General features: G+C 44.1%; 1 protein-coding gene across 1 annotated transcript in view; it reads right to left on the reverse strand.

Annotated features, from left to right (window-relative positions):
• The window catches only part of LOC111868947, a 32,184-nt gene extending 24,984 nt beyond the window's left edge, over positions 1-7,200 (reverse strand). Inside the window, exon 1 of the mRNA XM_033753250.1 lies at positions 7,122-7,200. The gene's annotated coding sequence lies outside the window, so the exon portion shown is untranslated. The remainder of the gene's footprint in view (positions 1-7,121) is intronic.
• Positions 7,201-9,052: the final 1,852 nt, after the last annotated feature.

The raw sequence follows: 9,052 nt of genomic DNA on the forward strand, positions 1-9,052 counted from the left end.
AATTAATGGCCGACGTGCTACGCTGACCAGAACATAAAGACAGTATAAAGACGCAGAAAGTCTATAAAAAAACATTCAGACTAAACAGGCTTAAATCCACATTGCTGGTAACGGTAAAGTTGTCCTTGTACTTAATTACGCACGTCATGAAGACGTATGGGAGAGTGGAGGTGCAGCTCCACCACTCTTAGCATTGGCACTAGGTAGAGGTGAGTGGGCAGCTTCATAATCCGGCCGCCGTCCCTCCGTCCTATATAAATGAGAGTTGTACGACATGTTTCGACCTTAATTAGATCATGAACAGGTATGTACTTCTACGTACATGCTGCTCTGTATTGCTTTTTCTAGTTAAAGAGGTTGAATTGAATCAACTGAAAAGAATAAGTTCTAAACAATAAATGGAACAAGTTTTAATCAAGTTTCAGAACAACGAACTAGAAATATAAATGAAGTGCAGGAATCACATTATAAGGTCGAAACATGTTGTACATGTAATATTTATAGACGAAAAGGAACAACGTAACACATCAAGGGCCTGCGACCATGACAAGAAGTTGCACATTCAAGAATTCCCATTCAGATTAAATCGTTAGCCAGTGCAACAGGATACTGAAATATAATATATGAAGTAAAACCTGTACAAGACGGAACGGCATGGAATCGGTTTTCTTTCCTGTTGTAGCCATTTTCCATTTTACAGCGGTACGTGAAATTACATGGGGGCAAGCTGTAGCGCAGTTGGTTGGGGCACTATGCTACAAGCCGGAAGGTCGCGGGTTCAAGTCCCGATGTGGTCATTGGATTTTTTCAATTGACCTAATCCCTCCGGCCGCACTATGACCCTGGGGTCGACTCAGCCTCTAACAGAAATGAGTACCAGGAATATTCCTGGGGCTAAAGGGCGGCGAGCGCGTAAGGCTGACAACCTTACCTCCATCTATGAGCCGATTGTCTAGAAAATGTGGGACCCTCAACCTCTCACAGCCCTCTGGGCTTCCACGGCCTGTTACAGGGATAACTTTACTTTACTTTTACTTTAAATTACATTGAAGCTTTTTCTTACTTATATTACTTCATATGCTTCATATGAGTTGAATTGTTTCAATCACATTACACAAATTGTCCCAGGAGGAAAGGTTATCCGCATAATACATTTCCGAAAATTGAACCGTCAACATCAGAGCACTTTGCAACTCGTGTGAGGACATGGCGTGTTGCTTGTCTGTACAGTGTACAGTTTACTGGACAGTGAAATAGCTCTATCTAGGAAACCGTTCGGAATATGAGACTTTTAAAAGTTGGTAAAGGTGTCCCTGTGTTTAACTAATTAAGCACTACGCCATGAAGGCGTATAGGGGAGTGGATGTATAGTTCCGCATTTTCTTGACCTCGGCACTAGTTCATTTCCAAGGGCAACTGTCCCCCTTCCGTCCCCACGCCGGCACTTAGCTAGCTGCAGAACAGAGCTATCCGTGAGTGAACGACAGAAATAAAAGGGTGCAGTCAGAAGGGAAGTACAGTACGGGGTAATAGAAATATAATTCATATAGTACTGGAAGAAAATCTCGTATTTTCCGTTAAAGTCTTCGGCTTATTTTCTGTTTTCGCGTTAGACAGTTTCCGCTTCTTTCAGGTGGATTTATACCGATATCTGCGCTAAATTCACGCAACCAAAAGAAATTTCCGCTATGGGCAGTTTTTCGTTTTTAGTATAGTGTCCGCCTCCTCCTTCGATCCCTCATCCCGATAGGGTCATTGGACTTTTCAACTGACCGCACTATGGCCCTGGGGTCGACTCAGCCGCTAACAGAAATGAGTACCAGGGATCTTCCTGGGGGCAAAGGACGGCCGGCGCGTAAGGCTGACAACCTGACCGCCATCTGTGACCCGACTGTCTAGAGAAAATGTAGGAGCCTCAACGTTTTACAACCCTATGGGCCTTCAGTGCCTGTTGTCTACATTTGACAGAGGTAACGAGACGAGGCAATATGGCGAAGTGGCCACTTTGTAACACATAGGTATGTTTTATTAAAGAATTAATTGGAATGGAAGGAGCCGGGATAGCGCAGTCGGTATGGCGACTAGCTATGGGCTTGATAACCGACAGGTCGGAGTTCGAGTTCCGGTGGGGTCTTGTCGTCCACTCAACCTCCTAGCCAAAGGGTACCGGTGGCTGTTTCCCGACGGGTTAAGTAGCCGGAGCGTGAAGCTGGCCACTCACCTCCAACTTGTGCCGAGGTCGAGAAAATGTGGAACTATACAGCCACTCCCACATATGCTCTCATGGCCCGGTGCTTAATTAGTTAAGCACAGGAACAACTTTACCTTTTTTAATCATGTTGTAGGAAGTGGCCGTAACCTAATTTGTGGTAGTGTCCCAAGATCTGTCTGGAAGGACTGATGTAAACCACGCAATCGTCATGTCAGTATAGCTTGGAGTCCGATCCTGGGATGCCCTTAACACGAAACTGGAGTCCGGGAGATTCGATCGGTAAAGGGTAACACGGCCGGTCACGGTAGCCGAGCGGTCTAAGGCATGTACTGTCTTCGCTCGCTTGGAAACCGGGATCGTGGGTTCGAATTCCACTCAGGGCATGGATGTTTAGTTTGTGTGCGCGTTTTTCTGTGTTTGTGTACAGTTAGAGGCCTTGCGACGAGTTGATCACCCGCCCAAGGAGTCCTACTCCATGTGTAAGATTTAGAAAACCCGAAGTGAATGGAGAAGTTCATGGAGGTAGGCCTATTTTATTTAACACTTTCTTTATCTTGACGCCGTACACGAACGGATTAAGAAGAAAGTATTCATTCCATCTTAAGAATTTCTTAATAATGGTTTGAAAAAAAAATCCAATATCTTCAGAAGTTTCCGTGGCGTGTACATCAATTCCATAGAACCGTAACCGCGGGACGGAGTGAAACAGCTTCCGATGAGACGTGATTAATGATTATTAAACAACGCTCGTATAAGAAATTTCATTCAATGGAATGTTCCAAAGAATGAGAACGCAATGTGCCAAAACAAATGAAAGTAGATTGGACACAAATACCGCGGACATATGTCACTCTTTTTCTAATTCAAGTGCAAGCTACATCCGTTGTTAATTCGTGACGTGCACTAAATAAACTCTAATATCCAGGTCTGTTTTCCTAACCCGCAACTTCTAAATGATTACCACACTATGTTCCGAAAACCAAACGGCTCTGCTATAATTTCACTTCCCCCCCCCTTGGCACTACAGCCCCAGTGGGCCTAGGCTTACCTCCATGAACTCCGTTCACTTCGGTTTTTCTAGATCTTACACATGCGGTAGGACTCCTTGGGCGGGTGATCAGCTCGTCGCAAGGCCTCTACCTGTACACAAACACAGAAAAACGCACATAAACATCCATGCCCTGAGTGGGATTCGAACCCACGATCCCGGCTTTCGAGCGAGCGAAGACAGTGCATGCCTTAGACAGCTGGGCTACCGTGACCGGCCCTTGGGTTCTTTACGGACAATAATTCAAGATCTGAAGATTAGACCTAATTAGCGTCGAATATGATAAGACGATAGTCGTCGGCTTCTGGCAGAAAGGTGAGGCTTATAGGAATATACTATGCTGAAATTCACTTTAAGGCTGAAAATGTTTGCAAAAAATCTGTCAAGGAAAACAGAGACCCGGATAAGATTCGAGATGAAAGTGTCCAGAATGTAAGTCGAGTCGAGTCGAGTCTAGTGTCGCAGACTGGACGGGCCAACGCTCAAGGTTTGCAGTTTATTTAACGAATCTGTAAACATCTCAAGACTACACTGTGTCGATTAGTAAATAATGAAATAATGTTGAACGAAGTGGTCGTGGCCTACAAATAATATTCCGGTATTTGCAGGAAGGACTGCGGAAAAGTAAAGCCAGAAGGAAAGAGACCACTAGGAGGACCACGATATAGTTCGGTGGACAGTATTAAAATGGATCTTAGAGAGATAGGATGGGATGGGATGGATTGGATTTATCTGGTTCAGGATAGGGACCAGTGGAGGATTCTTGTAAACATGGTAATGAACCTTCGGTTTCCGTAAAATGCTGGGAAGTTCTTGAGTAGCTGCACAACTGGCGGCTTTTGAAGAAGGGCTCAGCTCCCAGAAGTTATTTACTCGTAGATAGTTAGTGTACAAATAGCTTATTACCTGATTTAATAAACTTAATATAACACACCGATTATCCATGACGTGAACATTTTTGTGTAGACTCATTGACGCTCCGAAAGGTCTCGAAGACCTGATTTGCGTCACAGCATAGAGTGTATTGAGGGAACCTATTTGAATAACCTTAGTGCAACGGTGTGCATGTGTTTAAAGAAAAAACATGTAACATCTTAGTGCGGCCGCACACTAACTGCGTCAAGACAAGCATCAAGACAAGCTTCATTCGTGATTCAGACTCGAGTCCTCACACCGAAGTAGCATGTGTCTGCGTCTTATCACATCTTCTCTAGTTAATGACATGACGTCATGTCGATAAGGTACACTGGTGCTGTTCCTCGAGTACTGACGTCAGTTTCTCCGAAACGTCGGTAAACTTCTATCAGGCTACACAACTTCAGATCCTTCGAGACAGCCTCGTCTTCTTCATTATGTGTTCATTTCCTGATCTTGCACCAAATAAAAGATAAAAATGTAATTTAACCAAATACAGAAGACTCCAGTCCAGTAAATTGCTGCTGGTTCTCGCCAGCACAGTCTTTCTTGAAGCATGCAGTCTCCTGGGATGTGGCGCAATGTAGATCTTGTATGAACCGACGTTTCGGTGGAACGTATCGCCTCAATCTTTACGGTAGAAAAATCCGCGACCGAGGAACCAGACTGAGCAGGTGGCTGCAGACTCAGTCCGAAAGGTCGGTTCATACAAGATCTAAACGGCGCCACATCCCAGAAGACGACATTCTTCATAGTCACCGCCGTGAAAAATATCAAATCTTACGCAGTCTTTCTTAGTTTCGAGCCCCGTCAGTAGTATCCATGACCATATTTTGGTTCTTTCCAAGTTATGCGTGTTTTGAAATGGGGCCCCCACTTAGGGGAGGAAAGGTAACTCTCCCTCTACTGGCTCTCTCACTACCATTCACTTCTCACTCTGTATAGAAGTGTCATCACGAGTACATGTACCATGTTTATACTGTGGTCTCCTTGGTTATGACACCGTGTAGTCAGGTTATTTGTTTACCAACGCTTCAGGGTAACATGCTATCTCCATTTCAAAATGCCCTTCAGGTAGTTTCGTGTTTGTAAGCAAATTTCAAAATGGCCTCGACACGAAATGGTTATAAACAGGTAGGTGAAACATTCTGTGGGCTTCACAAGAGGTAACAATATACAGGCCTGTACTGCACAGTTCAATACAAGCCACCCGCTGGTCACCACTGATTCTACAGTTACTGATGTACCGTATGTACTGAATGTACAGCCTAGAGTTTATTTTAGAACGAAAGCTTCGAATTGATTTTAACTCAAAATGATTATATTACGAAGTGACGTAGGTTTAAACAAGTTGAGTAAAATATTCTATACCAATATATTCAAACATCCTATGTTAATATTATAATCAGAGAGTCAATATTAATGTCTGATGGTCATATTCAGGTTTCTAAAGCGTAAGGCACATTGTCCGTGTAGATTTTAACATAATAGAAGCATATTTCCATAATACGAATTGTAGTCTGTTTACCTTGTTGCAGCCCTGTTAACGCAACTCAATTTCCAATTCACAAATGCCTTTATCTGGTCGCCGTGATGTCAATGTTGCCAGTTTTCATAATACAAATAAAGAAAATAAATTTAGTTGATATATTCATCTACAGGGTTCATTCTAAACCTTTCTCTTACATGAAATCCCTTTCAGGTCTTTTATAATAATAAGTGAAGAGTTCTGTCTTTAGGGATATAACACCGTGTAGTCCGTTAAAGTTACCGGCGTATCGGAGGAATATATCGCCTCCATCATCAGGGTCGAAAAATAAACCAAGTAAGAAATGAGCGTTAAGCAGGCAGCAAGCAGGGCTTCACATAGGTAGCCTTCTTGGCTTATTGTTCCAATTTGTTGATGGTGGTGACATGCTCCTCCGAAACGTCCGTTGACTTTCAGTGGACTACATGGTGTTATATCACTGAAGACAGAAATCTTCATAACCGCCGGTTCGAGAACCTGAACTCTTACAAGTCATCTACTAGCCAACTGTTCTTCTCGAATATTAGTAATTTTCGTAGTCTATCTATCTATGGCTCTACAGCCCTTGTGGACATTGGCCACTTTTTCGCATACACTGTTCGTTATGACTCCTTAGGCGGAGGATCATTCCTTCGCAAGGCTACGTACACACACAGAACAACACAAAGAAAAACGCACACAGATATCCATGCCTCGAGCGGGATTCGAATACACGATCTCAATGCTCGATAGGGCAAAGACAGTTTATGCCTTAGACGGTGCGGCCACTGTGATCGGCATTTTTGTACACTTACTTACTTACTCATGGAGCTGAGCCCTTCTGAAGGAGCCGCCAATTCTGCAGCTACTCAAGAATTTCCTAGCATTTTATGGAACCCGAAGGTTCATTACCGTGTTCACAAGAGCCCTCCATTGGTCCCTATCCTGAGCCAGATCTATCCAATCCATACCATCCCATCCTATCTCTCTTAAGATCCATTCTAATATTGTTCACCCACCTACGCCTTGGTCTTCCCTGTGGTCTCTTTCCTTCTGGCTTTCCCACCAATATCCTATACGCATTCCTCGTCTCCCCTTTTCGTGCTACATGACCTGCCCACCTCATCCTCCTTGACTTGATCAATCTAATTATATCTGGAGAAGAGTACAAGTTATGAAGCTCCTCATTATGCAGTTTTCTCCAACTTCCTGTGACTTCATCTCTCTTTGGTCCAAATATTCTCCTCAACACCCTGTTCTCAAACACCCTCAGTCTATGTTCCTCTCTTAATGTCAGAGACCAAGTTTCACACACATACAGAAGAACAGGCAAAATTTTGTACACTATTGTACGTAAATATAATTTTAACTACAATATTCCTACATTAACATGTCACCAGTTCGTAAAGAAACACGTTAAGTGCACTTCAGTATTGTACCTGTAGCGAAGGAGTCCGCAGAGGTCCGAAAGGCGCACAGTAACAAGTGCATACACTGGCTCTAACACAAATGATCGTAGTGCTCTTGTCCGCAACAGAACAACCCCGAGGTTACTTCACAAACCCAGCTTTGTTTACCGTTTCAAGGCTGTTAAGAGACAAATAAATCCCTTCTCTTTCCCAGACTGTATGAAAGGAGGAAAACCAGGGTAACAGAGAGCGACAGTGAAGGTAGAACCCACCACTGGCAGGTTGGTGTGACCCGAGGCATAATTTCAAGAAAGAAAAGGATAGATGTTTTCGTACCTCCGAAAAGATCTCTCGTCCTGCCATACTAACAAGCTTCAATTGCACAAAAAAAAACTTATTTAGGATTTGAGATTCTCACAGAGGTGGTTATGAAGAGTACTGCCTTCTTGGATATACCGCCATGTAGCCCGTTGAAAGTCAACCGACGTTTCGGAGGAACATACCGTCTCCATCATCAGGGTCGAAGAATAAGCCGGGAAAGACACCCGCGTGAAAGCAGGTGGCAAGCAGAAAAATCGACTAACCGGAATTTCGGATTATATAGGAAGAAGGAGTAAAATGTCTCGGCTTATTCCTCGACCCTGAAAATAGAGTTGATATGTTCCTCCGAAACGTCAGTTGAATTTCAAAGGAGTACACGGCGACATACCCCATAAGCCAGTGTTCTCCAAATGCTTGTCACACACAATACAACCTGTGAACATTTGTATTTATATTGAGACAGAGATGTAGTGTTTCCTGTGAGGTAAGAACCGGATTGTTGTACATTATTTAGCTCGATGCTGTACTTCAGAAGGACACAACATGATCAGACCTCGATCTTGGCTCTAGTACCACCGAATATACATTAAGTCTGAAGAGTCACTGCTTGCACCCAGTTGTTCAATGACGCCCTGTAATCTGGTATAAAGTTACCAATGTTTCGAAGGCATTTGCTGCCTCCATCACTAGGATATGAAAACACTAAATTTTAAAACTTCAATATCCCATCCTGTTCGAGGAACAGGGATAGCGTAGTCGGTACAGTGACTGGCTACGGGCTGAACAACCGTGGGGTCAGAGTTCGAGTCCCGATGGGGGCAAGAATTTTCTCTTTTTCAAGTCATCAAGCCTGGCTCTGGGACCCACCCAGTCTCCTATCCAATGGGTACCGAGAGCTCTTTCCCTGGGTGTAAAGCGGCAGGAGAGTGAAGCTGACCACTCACCTCCAACTAGTGAAGAGGTCAAGAAAATGTGGATCTATACATCTTCTCCCCATACGCCTCCATGGTGTAGTGCTTAATTAGTTAAGCACAGGGACAACTTTACCTTCTTCTACCTTCCCGTACGAGTAGGGATGGCTCAGTAAGTATAGCGACGGGCTACGGGTTTGACTGTCGGGATTCGAATCCCAGCAGGGACAAGATTTTTCTTTTCTGCACAGAGCCCAGACCGTCTCTGGGACCCACCCTGCCTCCTATCCACCGGGAACTCTTTCTCGGGGATAAAGCCGCAGGAGCGTGAAGCTGACCACTCACCTCCAATTAGTGCCTAGGTCATGAAAACCTGGACCTATATTTCCACTCCATCGTACGTCTTCATGGCATATTGTTTATTTAATCAAGGACAGGGACAACTTTACGTTTCATATCCTACGCTGAAGACGCAAGACCACGAGAAGCGCAGACACTTCCCAGCCTTCCTTAAGAAATATCGCGACCCAAATATTTTCCATCTCAACCTGTAAGACATATTAAACTGAAACAAGAAGTTGCTGTTTGAGCTTCAATATAAGTCTCGCCATTAAAAGGAGGGTCTGGGGTGGGAGTGGGGGAGCGAGACCGTTGATATGACACTCTGGTTCAAAGCAAGGGCTCACTCTCCCCCCACTCACTTAAGGAGGCAATACAGTCCTTTTGTGG

This window comes from Cryptotermes secundus, unplaced genomic scaffold (genome assembly GCF_002891405.2).
Source record: "Cryptotermes secundus unplaced genomic scaffold, Csec_1.0 scaffold1090, whole genome shotgun sequence".
NCBI lineage: Eukaryota > Metazoa > Arthropoda > Insecta > Blattodea > Kalotermitidae > Cryptotermes > Cryptotermes secundus.